Source organism: Cololabis saira, chromosome 3, assembly GCF_033807715.1.
Source record: "Cololabis saira isolate AMF1-May2022 chromosome 3, fColSai1.1, whole genome shotgun sequence".
Taxonomy (NCBI): Eukaryota; Metazoa; Chordata; class Actinopteri; order Beloniformes; family Belonidae; genus Cololabis; species Cololabis saira.
Genome location: NC_084589.1, coordinates 21,269,956 through 21,289,339, shown reverse-complemented (window position 1 = coordinate 21,289,339; position 19,384 = coordinate 21,269,956). Strand labels below are relative to the sequence as shown.

General features: G+C 38.2%; 1 protein-coding gene across 3 annotated transcripts in view; it reads left to right on the top strand.

Moving 5' to 3' along the window:
* Nucleotides 1–9,997: 9,997 nt before the first annotated feature.
* phactr4b (phosphatase and actin regulator 4b) overlaps nucleotides 9,998–19,384 on the top strand; it is a 34,423-nt gene continuing 25,036 nt past the window's right edge. For 2 of the 3 annotated variants that reach the window (XM_061716500.1, XM_061716506.1), the window contains exon 1: nucleotides 9,998–10,176. The gene's annotated coding sequence lies outside the window, so the exon portion shown is untranslated. Of the gene's footprint in view, nucleotides 10,177–13,891; nucleotides 14,054–19,384 lie in introns of those variants that run through there. The other variant, XM_061716501.1, reaches the window with a different exon arrangement.

Genomic DNA, 19,384 nt, shown 5'->3' with positions numbered 1-19,384 from the left:
AAAGAAAAATGGGGAAAAACTGTGATGAATGTTAATGTAACTCTTCTTAGCTCAGGTTGTCAGGGTCACGTCTACTTTCTGTACCCAAACACGGTGAAGCCGCTTTCAGTTTTTATGCTCCCCACCTGTGGAACAAACTTTTTAACTCTTTTCTACACTGGTACTTTTAAATTTCAAAACTTAATCATATTTTAAATCCTGTAAATCCTATTACCTTTAATTTATTCATATTATTATTGATGTTGTTGTTGTTGGGTTTTTTTTTGTTTAAACTTTAAATCATGCTTTTTATATATGTTTTAATCTCTTTGTAAAGCACTGTGAATCACCCTGTTGAATTGTGATATACAGGACTGTCTCACAAAATTTGAATATTGTGATTTTCTGTAATGCAATTACAAAAACAAAAATGTCATACATCCTGGATTCATTACAAATCAACTGAAATATTGCAAGCCTTTTATTATTTTAATATTGCTGATCATGGCTTACAGCTTAAGAAAACTCAAATATCCTATCTCAAAAAATTTGAATATTCTGGGAATCTTAATCTTAAACTGTAAACCATAATCAGCAATATTAAAATAATAAAAGGCTTGCAATATTTCAGTTGATTTGTAATGAATCCAGAATGTATGACATTTTTTTTTTTTTTTTTTTTTAAATTGCATTACAGAAAATAAAGAACTTTAATCACAATATTCTAATTTTCTGAGACAGTCCTGTATATATAAACTTGCATGGCTTACATTGCCTTAGCTACATTGCCGATTAGCAGGCAAGCTCACATCAAAACCCAGAAAGAGTCAGGTTTTTGCTTCTTGTTCATCCAAGAATCTTTGGATTCATCAATATATCTTTGGATTCTTGGATGAACTTGGATGGAAACATATTTGCGGAGGCCCTTGGAGGCTCTGAGTAACTTAAAACTTTAGTTGAAAGAATTTTTATTGCATTTAGCTATTCCCTTATTACAAGCACTGATGGAGTGCTTGGAGCCGAGTAAATCTGAGCCTTGTCTGCATTGCTATGGTAAGAAATCCTGTTGTCATGCATGACTTGACCTGGAGGTTAAATAACAGCGATGTAAGAACTGACCCCTGAAGAACTCCACATGTCATGGTGATAAGCTCAGATTTATGCTCACCGATGGAAACAACATTGATCCTGCCCTCAAGATATGATTTGAGACCCGAGACCCCCCCTCCCCTTTATTCAATCAAGAAGGATTTTATTGCCCATGTGTCGGAGGCTGAGCTAAAATCTACGATGATGCTCAGGTGAATATCATTTAAGACCTTCATCAGTGCTGTCACAGTGCTGTCACAGTGCTGTCTAAAAGTCCATTTCCATATCAGAAGATTTTACCTGAATCAAACCTGGTTTTTCATTGATTTTCCCAACAAAGGGAAGCTTAGAAATTTGTCATTGTTTAATATGAAATGTTTTAGGTTGTTTTGTTTTAATATAGGCTTGAAAACTACCATTTTTAGAGATTTGAGAAAAAGATAAAAGAGAAGCATTAAAGCATTAAAGAAGCATTAAATTAAATGTCATCCTTAGGGTCTTTAGGATTTAATCATTATTAATCACTATATAGTAATTGCATCAATGATGTTTGTGTGTCTCTCTGAAGAAATACTGTGTATGTACACCTGAAGTTATCAAAACTCAATGAATATTCAACAAGTTTTAAATGGTTTGATTTGTCAGGCTTATAACCCTGTTTTTATTATTTATTGAATTGAAGGCTAAACACGTGATTTGAGAAGATCTTTAAAATCTTTAATTACAAAACTAAACAAAGTTAAAACTGTTTTCCAAACAAGCACCATCAGCATGGTGGTGAGCAATAGAACGATGGATGAGCTCCCCTGTAAGCCACGCCAGGTACACTATATAAATAAAAGGATAAATAAAATAAAACATAATTTACAGGATTTAAAATAATCACTTAATAATAAATATGCATTATTGTTTACTTTATTTGCTTGAGCTCCTTTAAAACATTAAACATATGTGTCAATATGTGTCTATAAGATAGCTATTCGGGTCAGCTGAAATTACAGATTAAACAAAAGAAGACGTACATATTTTTTAGTATATTCAAACACTTTTTATCTAATTTTTAGGTATGGTGTAGTGAGGAGTGGCTCGCTGACGAAAACATTTCATATCCGTGTCATCAGAGGAAACAAACACAGTGGCTCAGAGAGAGAGAGGGGCAGACAGAAACTGTCACAGGTGAGTGTGATTATCTTTTATCAGTTTTATGAAATAAAACTGATAAAACTGATAGTTAGGATTGTCAAAACATAAATGCAGTAGTTTTGTTGTGCTGAATAATCTTTAGGCAATTCTGGGTGTGGAAAACAACTGGTGTCTATTCTAAGAAACACACTGCGTAGATTAGGTGAGAGAAGTGGAACGCAGCAGTCTCACCCTCTTTATTTACTTACGTGGGACTTTCTGCTTCTTGGCTGAATTATCTCCTTGAATATGTGGGCTTTCTCAACTTACTTATTGTTCCTCACAAAGCCACAAGGATGCCACATTGATTGATTGATGACTTCATTTGTCTTTACGTAGCCCTCTGATGGACTAGCGACCTGTTTAGGGCCGACCCCACCTCCCATCTGATGGTTGGAGGCAGTGGCTTGGCCACTCCCCTTTGACTCTGGACAGGATGAAGATGGCCTGATGGATAAAAATGATCAGCTGACATGAAGAAACATGACAACAGATTGCTTCATTGACAAAACTCTGTCCATGGTGCTGGAAAAACATAGATAGTGAATTACTTCATTTTTGCCAGCACAGATCAATGAAGTTTTCTGGTTTCTAACAATGTTTCCATTGTGAAGGTGGAAAAATGCCCCACTAGTGAAAAAAGCAAAAGACTGGACTCCAGGTTCACTATGATATCTCTATAAAGAGAAACTTCACATATATAAATTACAACTGAGGTTTGTAAGGTTCTCTTTCTTTTCTGAAATCAACTAAAACAGTTGTGCCTTGTCTGCTACTGTGGACAGGTCAAGAAACCCTCCTGTGTCAGTAGCTACTGAACTACTACTACGACCTGCAAGGAATTTGCCAACTTCTTTACTGAGAAAATCCACAAGATTAGAAATGCAGTCAGTGCATCAATATCAAGTCAAGGAACAGTGATGTGTCTAATTAAAACCAACTGGAGGATATTATTGATCAGCTAAACTCACGTCCTATTGTCTCAATATTTTACCCACAACCTTTTTCAATAAGGTTTTACCCATCATGGCATCTGATCTGAGTCAAATAGTAAACTTATTTCTTTTGTCAGGTGTTTTCCCCCCAGACCTTGGCGACAGCAGTCATCAAATCACTGTCGAAAAAGAACAATTTGGACAAGTTGCTAAGATTACAGACTGTGGAAGAACGACAGTGCTACTATTGAACCTCAGGATTTCACACTGTTGACCATGGTATATTTCTAGAGAGACTGGGAAATTTACTGTAAATCCATATTGTATAAAACTGTAATTTCAATATGAGCGTACAAAGAGCGTAAATAAAATACAAATTTCCCATTTTTGTGTAGGCTACTGTACCTTAAGCATTTATTATTCCACCAAATTCAAATGTGACCAAGCAATGCAGGTATTTTTCAGTGTGCACAATGTCACCTATGCACATTGTGAAAAGGATATAGTCGTATAGTAATGAATGCTCAAACAGCTTGGTTTAAATGGTTTCATTACATATAATAAGACATTAAGACATGATCCATACTTATCCAACATGCTCAACCATTCCTTAAAATGCTTAAATGCACTGGATTTGGATTGGATTGACATATTAATCCTGTTTAATTACTGATTTCAAATCTGTAAAATTGGTTTTAAATCACAACACAATGTTACAAAGATCATTTCGGCATCCATTTGTTCACCACATGTCCGAGATAGCCCAGCACTTCACTTGTTAAGGTTCATTGAACAGCAACTCTCAAAACAAGAATCATTTCAAGAAGAAATCTCATACTGAACAATCTTTGATGTGCTTGAGCCTTCCACAGCTGTTCCTAAAAAATGTGCAGTGCTGCAGTAGTTTGAAATCTCTCCCACCAACAGAGCGTAGCAGACCTACGGTCAAAAGCAAACACAAGCCTTCCTGTATGTTTTACCCTCTGTTACACATGCTCATGTGTTCTGTGTGGGCTGAGACAGCTGCCCATCCTGTTCACTTCAACATCTTTGCCACAGAACTAGTGACGGAAAATTCCTTTCTGCCTTATTCTGTTTACCATATTGCTCTTTTGCTGAAGAGTAATGACCCAGACAGGACAAAATGCAAAGACTTTCATTGACAGTGGAAAATTATAACCCTCAATGATGAAGGAAGTAATACTAAAATCAAAAATGCATATCAACATATAAAGCAGATGTGGCTCAAGAAGAAGAGTGAATCATTCGCCAAATTGAAAGTTGATCTCAGTATTGCAGTATATGTTGTGTAGTTTCTTACAATGTTATGAAAATGATTGTGTGAATACAGATTGCGTCATAAAATGGGTGTGTTATTCACAGTTTCCACAGACTAATTATGTTCTCAGGAAGTGTCATGAAAAGGTCACATTCGCTCTGTGGGGTGAAGTAAGGGAATTTGCTTGAACGATTATAGCTTATCAGCTTTAATGGTTCAGCTACATAGATATATAAACGTGTATATATCTATTGTTCGGCGATATCACCGCCATTTCACCTTATCAAGGCCTCTAGATAAATAGTTTAAGTATTTCTCTTCATTGAAGCACTGCCAAATGCAGTATATCCCAATCATTCAAATGTTGGTGAGGTTTTCTGTTGCATGAATGCAAAATGTTTGATTTATATGGAAATGTCATTAAAATCCACATGTTTCTGTCTTTATCATTCAATTTTGTCTGATACTGTCATAGGTATGTTTGCTCCATTGAAAGAATCAGTTGTGTAATTTTCATAATTGTTGATTTATTTATTGAGATGATGTGGGGGAGGGGTTCGAACTACCTTATATTGAAAGAGGATTCAAATATTCTGATTGCCTCATATTGATAGGAAAAGGAAAATAATTCAGCCCAGCACAACACAACCTTAAATTATTATCTGAATGTCTACACTTCCAACAGTGTTAATGAAAGGAAAGGAGATTTAGTGGCTCAGCTGTTCTGAAATAATTTTAAATTATTGCAACAGAACCACTTAAATGTGTTTCGGATGGCCGCTCGGTGGCGCAGTGGGTTAAGCAGCGGGCCATATACTGAGGCTACAGTCCTCCTCTTGCAGCGGTCGCGGGTTCGAATCCAGCCCGCGCACCTTTGCTGCATGTCTTCCCCATTCTCTCTCTCTACCCCTTTCCAGTCTGCATCTCCAATAAAGGGCCACTAGAGCCCAAAAAAAAAAAGTGTTTTGGATGATTTCTGTAAGAAATACTGGAAAAAGAGACTCTAGTACATTAGTGTTTAAATATTGCACTCAATAGAAATTATTTAACAGTCTTCTTTTAGCTTTTCCTTTTAGGGGTCACCACAGCGGATCACCTGTTTCCTTTTCACCCTGTCTTATGCATCTTCCCCTGTCACATCACCCAACTGCCTATCCTCTTTTAATACCTCCATCTTTGACCTTCCTCTTTTTCTTCTGCCTGGCAACTCCATATCCTCTATCCTTCTACCAATATAACACATTTTCAACTGTATATTCCTATATTCTGCAATATAGTATCAAAGCTTAAAACCCAAATCAGGTTTCAGAGTGGTATGAGTCACTACAGGTAATCTAATGTGTAATTCAAATTCAATATAATCACTGATGCTGTGTGAGTTATCTGCATTAACATGAATCTTTATTGCCCCATAGCCTGAAACCACTGTGGTGATTGGTAGTCTGCAAAGAATCACCTTCTGACTTTCTTTCCCCTCTACTCCTTTGCTTTAATGTTGTAGTTCAGTACATGCACACCATCAGCCAACATGTTAGGTCATACAAATGTTATCCAAGAGGATAAAAAGAGGGATATCTTAAACAATAAGAACAAATATGCAGATAAACATTTGAACCAGGAACCGTCTGGATGCACTGCTGTCTAATGAGTTACCTCAAACATTCACAAGGGTAACAAAGGAGGACATTTTATGAGTTTGAGGTTTCCCCGTGGATTTGAATGCTTCCTTGTATTGATTTTGCTGTGTTTAAAACGGTTTTAAAAATAAATACATATTATTTCAATCAATCAATCACTTAAACTTTATGTATAAACCACTTTTCATATGAAAATGTAGCACAAAGTGCTTTACATGTTTAAAGATTATACAATTTAAAGTAAAAAAATGGCCCAAACCCCCCCCCCACCCCCCACACACACACACAGACCCCACTCCCACATACACACACCAAACATATCATAATAAAACAAGTAAAACTAAACTAAACTAAAATGAAATATGGCTGTGCACAGGGGGACCGAAATAGTACATTTAAGACATTACATTTAAAATGCTATTAATTAAAAGCAAGACTAAAAAAGTGGGGTCTTTAGCCTTTTTTAAAAAGGTCTACAATCTCTGCAGCCCTCAGGTCCACTGGCGGGCTATTCCACTGTAGTGGGGCATAGAAGTGGAAGGCCACCTCGCCATGGGTTTTTGTATTAACTTTTGGATTTAATAAAAGGCCAGAGGACCTCAGGGTCCGCGAGGGCTGGTATAGTAAAAGTTGTTCTGCAAGATAAGAGGGCCCAAGACCATTCAGACCCTTAAAAACAAATAAAAGGACCTTAAAATCAATCCTAAGACACATAGGGAGGCAATGCAGTGACCTTAAAACCGGAGTAATATGGCCCAGTTTCTGGTCTACGTCAGCACACACACTGCAGAATTCTGTCGCAACTGAAGGTGTGATATGCTTTTTCTGGGAAGACCTGAAAGTAGGTTGTTGCAATAATCGATACGACTAGAAATAAAAGCATGCATTAGCATCTTCGTGTTGGCCAGAGAGAGAAACGGGCAGACTTTGGCTATATTCTTAAGATGATAAAATCCTGTTTTCACAACCGGCTTTACTGTATGTGAGGAATAAACCTCAGCTCGGAATCAAAAATGACGCCCAGACTTGGTTTAATGTGAATTCTTTATTTATTTGTGTGCTCTCACAGCATATTCCCAAACATTAACCCCTTCATTTTGTTTTAATTGCACCTGCACGTTATCTAGTTTAAGTAGAAACTGAATAATTTTCCACTCCAATGAAATGGAAACTATGTAATTATCGTAGTTGGCCAGTAGATGGCGACGAGTTACCAAAAATGTTTGACTGAATCAAAGTTATAACGGATGGGCAGCGATGACCCCCAGTCATGTCCTTACTGCAACAGAGGTTAAGAAACCTCCCTCTGAAGATCAGCATTGTGTCATCAGTATATAAGCCATATAGACATGTCCATTATGTTCTGCAGCTTATCCAGCATTATTTCAACAATCAGCTCTTGGCGCTCCACAGCAGTCCCAAGCAAGCCGAGTTAATTGAAACAGCACTATTCACCAACAAGATAATTAATGTACTTAAAATACATTTTTCACATTGCGTTTGGAAAAGCAAACTTGTTCTGGGGGACCTCAGATGCCTGACAGGTTCATAACATCACAGAAGATCTCAACTCTAAACCATTTAAATCCTCAAACCAAAAGCAACTTCTAAAATCTGTGATGGACAATAGTTTGTAAAGCCCAAAAGATACAGTAACTGCAGATGAGATTTCTCCACCAGATGTGTAGGGGATATGCAGAATCTTGCTCTAAATATTTAAGAATTTAAGATTCCTTAAGAAAAAACAGCTGTTTTGTCCCTTCTTGTAAACAGCATCAGTCTTGCATCTCCAGCAGAGTCTTATCCAGGTGTCATAATTCAGTTCAAGATGATGTGATTGTTTCCACATTGGTCCACATCATCATAAAATGTTTCCTTGTTCCCAACCTCCTGTCCACTGCTGACAGAATCCAGAACAGCAGAGTAATCTGAGTACTCCTGGAGATGACAGGGCGCTGAGTTGAGCTGGAAGTCTGAGATGTTCGTACTAAAGAGGAACAGTGACAATGCACTTCCCGAAGGTGCTCCTGCGCTTTACCAGCCAGTGGTTTACACAGTCCAGATATACAAACAAACACAAATAAACCTAAGATGAGGAGCCACAGAGAACTGAAATACAGCATGGCAAATTAAAATGCATCCAATTTATATGCTTTACAACAATAATAAGAACTTGTATAAAAACTGTACTGGAAAATGCAGTATACACATCCAAACACATTCATTGTAGGCTTCAGAAAATACAAAAGTTTTGAATGTTTCTTTCAAATATAGACACAGTTGTGTCTATAGACCACTGGACCACGGAAACTGAGAGCACTCTCAGCAGACTTGCGTCTAATTCTGGGAACAGCTAAAAGATCTGTACCTTATGACCGGAGGTACTTGATCTAGTTATAAAACAGTGAGAAAGTAAAAGATGTACTGAGAGGCCAAATCCTTACGTGCCTTCAGGACATGGAGGAGCATTTTTATTTATTTATTTTTATTCATAAGTGATTCTGTACTGAACTGGAAGCCACTTCAGTACAGAGAATTTGAACAATTATCGCCATTTTGAAAACAATTAGATAAAGTTAGAAAGAAGAGGATATAAAAGAGAGAAAGAGAGAGATAGAAAAGAGGAGGTACAAAGAAGGACAGAAACAGCTCTTGATCCAAAGCTTACAACACGGGTCAAACACGGTGAAGGCAGTATTATGGTGTGGTCATGTAGGGCTGCCAATGGAATGGACTCACTGATTTTTATTGATCATGTGATGGCTGACAAATGTGGCAAGAGGAAATTATAGGTGTACAGGACTATGCTAAGCTCACATTCAACCAAAAGCATAATGGGTAGAACAAGACCTTTTGAAGTCAAAGAAAGTGGATAGTCTTCAATGGCCAAGTCAGTCCCTGAACTTAACCCAGTGAGCATATTTTGCAGTGACTGAAAACTTGATAATATCCATGAACTTCAGACTTTTGTCCAAGTATTTCACATTAATGTTGTATTTACAATTATGCCAATTTGTCAAAACTTTTCTCAGCACTTGAAAATTGAAGTACTTGCTTACAATTACTGTAATTCCTAAATTGTTTCTTATTTTTGTGAAACATCTTAAATTAAAGCTGAAAGTCTACACTTATATTACACATTGGTCATTTTATTTAAAATTAATTGTGGTGGTAGCCTGATAGATCAGACCCAATATGTGAAAGATGCATTTGGAAAGCAAATTTAAATGTAAAAGCAATATGTCTAGATTTCTAGGCTATCACAGTTGTGTATAAAAGGCAAAATCGTAAAATGTTTGTCACAATCAAATATCAAATAGGCTACCTGTGTAAAGCTTGAAAAAAAATTGAGATGATTCATATTTGGTCCTTAATACTTAATTAAATTCAAAAGAGTATGTGCCTATATTCATTGTGGGAGTCAGGTTTTAAAACGAAAAGTACTTAATTTAAAATGTACAGAAAAAAATAGGTTGGACATTAACAATGAGGGTAATTTTATTTTGTAGTAAACTAAAGCCTACTCAACTGTACTTCTAATGTGAAGATCCCAGTTTTACAGATTTAGATAAATATTTAGTGTGCAATGAAATTTGACATGGGGTTTAAAACGATAGCAGGCTTTATTTGTATATTTTATCATTTTATGAATGGTAGGAGGTAGGAAAGAAAAAGTGAGTAAACTCATTCCTACTGTCACATAGTGAGAAGCTGGACAATGTAACGGTATGCTCCCCCACCCCACACCCATCACAAATCAATACACCGCAATGCCTGCTGGGTATTGTAGTCTCAGCAGGACAGGGCGAGGCGGTCAGAACATGGGATGGAGGAGTCGCGGCTCCCTCTGAGAACTACCAGGACCAGGGTGCCCGGCAAAGGATGGTTTCCGGTAAGTGCCTAAAATGCTTGGACCGGCTGCTGGAAAGAGGGGGGAAAGTGTGAAATGATGAAATGACTATGCTCTTATTTATAAACCGGGTGTAACTCACTTCAAAAAAGGAAGAGGCGGCGATTGAGAGAATACATGCAGAGGAATGAAAGAGCGCCGGCCATGGAGGAGAAAATGAGCCAGGTGAGTTTTGCTAGGAGAGGAGATTTTTCTGCGAACAATAAACTGCAAGTTGCCAATGCAACTTAGCCACTGGGAAACAAGCCGACATCACGGGCAAACTGCACTTTAGCATGAATGTGCAGGTCTTCTGCAGACCCTGAATCCCACATAGCTATTGTTTTCTGGATCCCTGCTTGTTGAAATCGGTCCTGAAGCTCATTTTTCACTGATGCGCTGCTCATATGTCCACGCACAACAAAGGATGCGTGTGATCAGCAGGATGTATCTAGTGGTGTCTCAGTAAGTGTGTGATTTTGTTTGTAGCATGCACAAAAAACACTCAGTTTTGAAAACTATGCTTGACACGATTCAGAAGACAAAAACACACGCATGCGTCTAAATACATATGAATGAGTGTGTGTATATGCACACACACAGTGCAGCAAAAAAGTATTTAGTCAGACACCAATTGTGCAAATTCTCCCACTTAAAAAAGATGAGAGGTCTGTAATTTTCATCACAGGTATATCAACGAAGACAAAATGAAAAAAAAAAAAATCCAGAAAATCACTGATTTTTTTTTTTTAAAGAAATGTGAAAATTATAGTGGAAAATAAGTATTTGGTCAATAACAACAGTTCATCTCAATACTTTGTTTGTTATTGAACCTTTGTTGGCAATGACAGAGGTCAAACGTTTTCTGTGAGTCTTCACAAGCTTTTCACACACTGTTGCTGGTATTTTGGTCAATTCCTCCATGCAGACCTCCTCTAAAGCAGTGATGTTTTGGGTCTGTCGCTGGGCAACACAGACTTTCAACTCCCTGCAAAGATTTTCTATGGGGTTGAGATCTGGAGACTGGCTAGGCCACTCCAGGACCTGGAAATGTTTCTTATGAAGCCAGTCCTTCGTTGCCCGGGCGGTGTGTTTGGGATCATTGTCATGCTGAAAGACCCAGCCACGTTTCATCTTCAATGCCCTGCTGATGGAAGGAGGTTTGCACTCAAAATCTCACGATACATGGCCCCATTCATTATTTCATTTACACGGATCAGTCATCCTGGTCCCTTTGCAGAAAAACATCCCCAAAGCATGATGTTTCCACCCCCATGCTTCACAGTAGGGATGGTGTTCTTTGGATGCAACTCAGCTTTCTTTCTCCTCCAAACACAAGTTGTGTTTCTACCAAAAAGTTCTATTTTGGTTTTATCTGACCATTTAACATTTTCCCCAATCCTCTTCTGCATCATCCAAATGATCTCTAGCAAACTTCAGACGGGCCTGGACATTGTGACACGTCTGGCACTGCAGGACTTGAGTCCCTGGCGGCGTAGTGTGTTACTGATGTACCTTTGTTACTTTGGTCCCAGCTCTCTGCAGGTCATTCACTAGGTTCCCCCGTGTGGTTCTGGGATTTTTACTCACCGTTCTTGTGATCATTTTTACCCCACAGGGTGAGATCTTGGATCGTGGAGCCCAGGATAGAGGGAGATTATCAGTGTTCTTGTATGTTTTCCATTTTCTAATAATTGCTCCCACAGTTGATTTCTTCACACCAAGCTGCTTACCTATTGCAGATTCAGTCTTCCCAGCCTGGTGCAGGTCTACAATTTTGTTTCTCATGTCCTTTGACAGCTCTTTAATCTTGGCCATAGTGGAGTTTGGAGTGTGGCTGTTTGAGGTTGTGGACAGGTGTCTTTTATACTGATAACCAGTTAAAACAGGTGTCTTTTATACTGATAACCAGTTAAAACAGGTGCCATTAATACAGGTAACGAGTGGAGGACAGAGGAGCCTCTTAAAGAAGAGGTTACAGGTCTGTGAAAGCCAGAAATCTTGCTTGTTTGTAGGTGACCAAATACTTATTTTACCCAGGAATTTACCAATTAATTCAGTACAAAGCCTCAAAAACTTGCTGGATCTAAACCCCATTGAGAATCTATGGGGTATTTCCAAGAGGAAAATGAGGGGCAGTAGACCCAACAACAAGGAAGAGTTGACATCAAACTCCCATGACTCCCAGGCAATGCCACATCGCATCGAGACAGAGATTATGGCAAAAGGATTCCCAACCAAATATTGAAGATTGACGTATTGTTTCTAAAACACCATATTTTGATTGATTTTATGTGATCCTAATATCTTTCTAGTAAGATATTATTAGATGATTTCTTCACACTATTCAAATGTTTTGAATTCCTGTTCCTCGTGGGTTTTATGAGCTGGAAGCCCAAATTATGTAAAAATAAACAAACGAATACTTGAAATCATTTAAATTGTGGGCCCTGAATCTATAATCTATGAAAGTTTAACTTTTTGAATGGAATTATGGAAATTAAACTTTTCCATGATATCCTCATTTTTTGGGGAAAGTGTGTGTATGTGTGTGTATGTATATGTATATAATTAGGGTTGCCAACCGTCCCTTGAAAAACGGAATTGTCCCGTATTTATAAACTAAAGTACGCGTCCCGTATTGAGCTGAAAAGGGACGCACTTTGTCCCGTATTACTGAGTAAAAAAAATAGTCATAAAATGCTAATGGAAAATGGCATTGAGCTGTTGAGTTTATGAGTTATTTTTTTCTGTTTTACTACAACTGTAGTCTACAGTCATGGCCTTTGAGGCACAAATATGTTTACAAGTTTTTTACAGACTTTCAGTTTGCACTTTTGTTATTGCACTAAAAAAGTGCACTATTACAGAATGGATGTTGTGCTTTCTTTCTATTGTTTTATATTAATTTATACAATTTTAAGTTAAGAAGGACAGGTTTCTGTTTAAGAAAGATACCTATTTTATTCAGTTAATTTTGTTATTTTGTATTAAAGTGAATTGCTGGATAATTATTTGTTTTCCATGTGTTCATGGCATTCAAAAATATGAATCTAATTCAATTCAGGTTCGAGTCAAATAATTTAAAAAAGCGTTTCACTCACAAAAAAAGGGGCTAAAAAATTCACCACGCCAGGGAGTATTTTTCAGGGAGTTTGCAACCATATATATACAGTATATATGAATGAATGAATGAATGAATGAATGAATGGATGAATGAATGAATGAATCTTTTATTTCGGCTTGTACACACTTTTTTACAAAACAAGATGTAAAGGTAAAATAAACATTTCTTTTGCCGAAAAGGTGTAGGCTGAAGCCGTAGCTTATAGTGCCTACCCTTTTTATCTCATGATCAGTTTAAATATGAGACATTAGCATTACTCCGTGGAAACAAACAATACATAAAGAAGACAAAAATAAGTAAGACAAAATATAAAATTGACATTTCACATTCTATAATGCTTTTGATAATATACTTTATAATTATAGTGTTTTATATTTATTTACAGTATTTTCTTTAAACATTTCCTTAAACTTGGAAGATAGAACTGCACATTTTTAGGTCGTTATCACAATTATTCCAAATTTCTCTAGTCTTAATTGATGTAGGCCTACATCTCTTTTTAATATTAGTTCTTGCTGTAGTCATTTCAAACATGAGTTTCTCATGAGTTTATATATATTATATATATATATATATATATATATATATATATATATATATATATATATATATAAATAATATTTGGAATAAATCGTCCTTTATATGTATTACGTGTTAGTTATGGCGGAAGAGAAAGGAAGATTCAAAAAACGTGCAGCCTCCACTAAAAGTGCTTTTATTTTGAAGTGCGGCGGCGGAAGTGTGTTTTTTCGTGATGGAGGACTTCACTCGGGTCTCGTGTTCCCTCAGCAGCATCTCTAATCTCTGAGCCGCCGGTGCGAGCTCCGCTCTAGACGGAGAGAGCGAGCAGACCTGCTGTGAGAGCCTGCGGCTCCGCGGCTCCGCTCCGCCGCTAAAGCCCGGTCCTCCCCCCGCCAGAGCCGCTCAGCCTGCCAGGTAACTCCAGCCCCGCCGGAGGACCAGACAGCGGGGAAGTAACGGTCTCATCTCGAGGATGCAATTAGAAACCAGCGCTGCTATTGGCTATATGGAGATTGTTGTGGCAAAAATGGAAGACGCGATACACTTGGCTCGTGATCTTTGCATGGACAAATGCGAATGTGTGAATCTGGTGTTTAAATGTAAGTGAGAAATAGCAGACTGGTGAAGCTTGTGGGCTGTTGTGGATCAGGATAGAGCTTGTTTTTATTCAAGGACATTATAAGATTTGGATATCAGTACTGTACAGTAAATTGTTCAGACTACAAATGTCAGTTTATGAGCAAATAAAGATAGAAAAAGGCTGTATTTTTAATTATAATTTTATTATCTGCAAGTCTTCTCACAATATTTATTCCAATTACGTGTGTCATTTTGAAGCCATGCTACTGGTGTGATCAGGGTCCGGCTCCTTTATCTAACATGCGTTTCGTCTGCCTGTAGCCTAATGGCCCCTGAACTTGATTTGCTCTTCCAAGGAAGAAAAAAAAATGCTGCCTTATGTTTTGCAGCTCTTCCCACTTCCCATTGGATGTCCCCTTTTTTTTAATGGGCCATTAAGAGGCAACCACAACAGTTAAACTGTCATCTGGGCCAGATTGATTCGGTTAGACCACATATGAGGCTGGGATTCCTTCGAAGCTATCTGCTGAATGACTGCAATTCCCTCCCACTCTCTTGCAGATGTCAACCAGTTGCAGAAAGTAGAGATGGTCAGCCCAGCTTTAGGTCCTGTGAATGTATGGTGGTTGATCGTGGTTGTTGCGTGGTGACAAGTTATGCTCTGCTCCTTCACAGTGCAGCCTACACACAGGTCTGAGGGACACTGGAGAGGAAAAGTTTTGCAAAGGCGAGGAGCATTTTGGGCTCCTTCTAAAAGTGGGCCACTGGTCCCTGTGGTGAGTGTGATTTTTCTGGGGCAGGCTCGGTGATGGCGCTCACCCAGCCTCCATGAGAACAGACGCCCTCGTCCATCCCTTTCAGAACGAAGTGTGGAAACTGTGCAGCTCGCACGCATCCTGCAGAAATGACTGCAGCTCGACTTAAAGGACTTTCAATGATGTAGAAACTTATTACTGAGCCTTTTTGTTGGTGAGCTTGTCATTGCACTTCTGCTTCATCTCTGTCGCACATACTAACTGGTATGAAATGAGTTTTTTATTATTGTTATTTTCTTGTCTCTAAGAGGGTTTCATGTCAGGAAAACAACAACAGCCTTCATATGCGGGCTTAATGAGTGTCTCCCTCTGACTTGGCGGCTTTTTATGCCCAAAACCCGAGCCCTGGAGTGAGAAGCAAACTGCTATTTAAAGATGGCACAACCCAGCCAGCTGCTGCCGTTTCCGCTCTTTTCATAATTGAATCAGCGCTAGTGGAACGCGCCAGGGAGGGTGTGTGCACTCTGCAAAAGATTACACAGTCGAGACCCGTAGGCGGTCTGAAACGGCTACTTTTACATACCTGATTGGTGTTTCTCACTCTTGGTGAGTGAATTAGAGGAAGCCTGGAAGAAGCCAGAATGTCGTCTTGTGGCATTGATGGAAAGCTGTCTTACTCAAGGAAGCATATGGATGTAAGTTTTTAAACAAGCTGCTTCATCCTGGATCTATATAGTTATAGTCAAAATAGAGCGAATAGTGATTGATGATTTGTTTCTTTTTTATTTACCCTTTTTCCGAATTGGGAGCTTGTGTCATGAACTGGTTGTGTGTGTTATGCTCTCTTGCATCTACTTGCTCTGGACCATCATCAAACTTGTGGTTGTTCTCAAAGGTATCTGAAAATAAGTGGTTCATGGTGATGAAGACGCTCAAGAACAGAGATCGTTTGGAAAGTTTTGTGACTGTCGTATCGATCTGCATGTCGGAGGACAGGAGAGAGGGTTAACGACTCAGAGGGGAACTAGGCCACCAACATCCCTTTTTTACGGGCACATTCTGTGACTCGCGTCACAAAAACATTAAGTGAAACATAGCAGTATTTAATCACAGCGTCTTTTTGCTTTTATTTTTTACAAGAATTGTTTAAGTGGACCTTCAGCAGTGTGTGGTTATAAATGTATTACATGAAGGTGAAGTGTCAGAAAACTCAGTATGTGAAGTTCTACCCCCTTGCTGCTTTTGATCCGCACTTTCTTTCAGACCAGTTATTTTCTCTTTCTGTGGAAGATTCACCATTCTCCTTGATTATTTTGAGTCATCCAGCCAAGGCCGGTGCAGGCACTGGGTGGGAGTGTTAAAAAACATAATCTCATAAATTCATTGATGGGGGTTCTCCTCCAGTCTGTTCGTCTGTTTCTGTGGCTATGAAAACTATGATACGTTCTGATATGACGATACACTTTCAGACAAGATTAAAGGCGTTTTTGATATCTTTGTGCCATTGTCCCGGGCTTCTTAGTTGGTCTGGACCTGAAAAGGACCAGAGAACAATATCCAAACTAGGAAGAATTTCAAAGGTGTTTGTGGATTGCACTGGTGTGCAATAAAAATGTTTTTTTTGTTGTTTTTTTTGTTTTGATAATTTTTCTTTTGTAACAAATTCACCATTGACTACATCCATAGCCAGCTCAAAGGTCATCATATGCCAAGAGGCTTGGTGTTGAATGGAAACTCTCAAAGCTGCAGTTGGGTTAGACCAGTAATTCCTTCAAATGCAGAATGATATGAAGCTCCAGCAGACCACCAGAGGGATGCTTTATACTAAAATTCTTCAGTTATGTTGGAAGAGAGAGTGAAGGAATTTTGCAGGCTTGTTTGGGGTTGAGGCTGGCTATAATCCATGCTTTTACGACCACTCAGTTGTGCAGAAGGGATCTTTACTCCCTTTTGCATTGATCTTGTTGTATCTACTTCTCCAGCTACGATTATTTTAATTTTAGGTTTATTGGTTACAATATATTTTAATTCAGTTGACAGTGATTTGATTGCCGTGACTGAGAAGTAAGCTGCCATTGTTGCTGGATTTAAAAGGCACATTAAACCATAAAGGATTTTGAGGGTGGGCGGTTGAGGAAGTCCTCCAACAAACAGCATCCTTTCATGGGCTTGTTCTTTGGTTACATTCACACTGCAGATAGAGAAGCTGAAGTTACGCAGTACCTAGAAACAGCCGTTTCACTGGAATCTCTAAGGTTTACAGGGCCTGGTCCAAAAAGAGGGAAACACCCAGTAAGCATCAGTTCTCCGGCTGAAAAGGTCTCATGTTAGGTCAGAAGCAAATGGTGAGACTGGTTAAATATAATAGAATAGGTGGCTATAATAATAATTAAAAAAAGCCTCTTATTACTGTACAGCCAAGATATTCAGAAGACAAACCAAGACAGCACCGTTGACTGAGATTTCTGACCACACAAAATGTCAAATCTTGAAGCAGATGGGCTATAGCCACAAAAGACCACAAGGCGTGCCACTCCTGTCATTTGAAAATAAGATAACTAAAGATTGGTTAATGTTGCCTGGTCTTTTCTTTCTTCTGCCACATTTGAATAGTTTGGTCCATTTATAGTGTAAACAGCATGAAAGCATGGATCCATCGTGCCTTTTTATCAACAGTTTACTATGTTCCTCCCTTTATGACCACAGTATTCTGAAAGGTACTTCCAGAAGATTAATGCACCACATCACAAATCACAGCTCACCATTTAATGGGCTCTTGTACATTACAGTGTGCAAGAAACTCTACACTGTACTCAAATGGCCCCGTAGTCACCAGATCTCAATCCAATCATGTTCCTTTTGGATGTGAATGGATGATTCCCATCATGGATGATGTGCTACCAAATCTGCAGCAACAGTGAGACGTTGTCATGTCACTATAGACCAAGGTCTCTGAGGAATGTTTAAAAAGGATCATAATCATAAAATCATACAATGAAGAATAAAGGCACTTCTGAAGGCCAAAGGCAGTCAAACTGAGTGGTATCACTGTGTAGCCAAAGAATGCATCCTTTTCTGTTTGCGCTGAATCATATCTAGCAGATTAAACCTTCATTTTTTTTATTTAATCACTGTAAAAAGTAATTCATTTTAACACTCAGTGTTGAATTTTCTTTTTTTCCTGAAAAAAAAGGAAAAAAAGCCTCTGCATGGCCTTTACCCCAGTAGCACCAGGCAAAACACAGTACTTCTTTATGTGTTTCATGCACACAAAAATGCACAATCCTTACAGTACTCATAAGGAAGTGGTTTCATCCACCCTTTGCATTACTGTAAACTACATTTTGACGTAATTAGATTGTATTGCTTTTATAGAATGCTTTTTTGAAAATGGCCTTTGTCATTCTAAACGATGGCGAGTCATGGCTGAAGACTTTATGGCGAACTTCATCACATCATTTCAATTAGGGCTGTTCGATTAATCGATTTTAAATCGTAATCGCGATTATGTAATTAGAACGATGTTAAAACGTGAAACTTGTAAAATCGATTTATTTATTTATTTTTTTTTACCTTGTCTGCACACATATTAATGATTGATGGAAATACCTCTCAATACCTGCGACAAGTGCCCCATTGGAGAGGCTCTTTAGTGTAGGAGGGGGCGTTGTAACATGCCACCGGGCATCCCTTTGCTGATTTATTTTTCAGAGATAAAACTTTATATTTTATTATATTTTTTAAAACTTTTTTTCAACTTATTTTGCACTTTATTCATTCATTTTTGGTTTAATAAGAGCGAAGTTTGCACTTAAAGCCCAATGGGGCAAATGTTCAATAAAAAAACAGCATATTTGAAATCATTTCTTTGCCTTTTGTCAATTCACAAAATAATTGTAATCGAAAATCGGATTTTGAGAGAAAAAAATCGAGATTTTATTTTTGGGCAAAATCGAACAGCCCTAATTTCAATACATTTTTTTTTTAAGTGCAGAATTGACTCTGCTGCACTGGTGGCTCATTTATGGTGTATTTGGCCTCTTACCTAATGACAGCTGGTTTAGGCTCCAGTTTTTAATCTATTTTCCAGGTATACAGTAGATAAATCAATTGCAAAACTGGCAAAAACGAGTCTTTTAGAAGTTCATAATGATGTAAAAATATTCAGTGCCTCATCTGAAATGTCTTTGGATGAGTCCAGAAGCAAAGGAAGTATGTGACCTTTGAGCCTTGAGATAGCGCTGCATGTAAAACTGTCATGCCACCTTAATCACTAGAGCTACATTCCAATAGCTCATCTCAGACTGACGGAAAATCAGTGGACACTTTTGTGATCAGAGGAGTAACCGTTTCAGCTTCAGGAAAATGATCGTTGAGTTCAGAGATGAGAGAGACCTTTCAGGCTTTGATC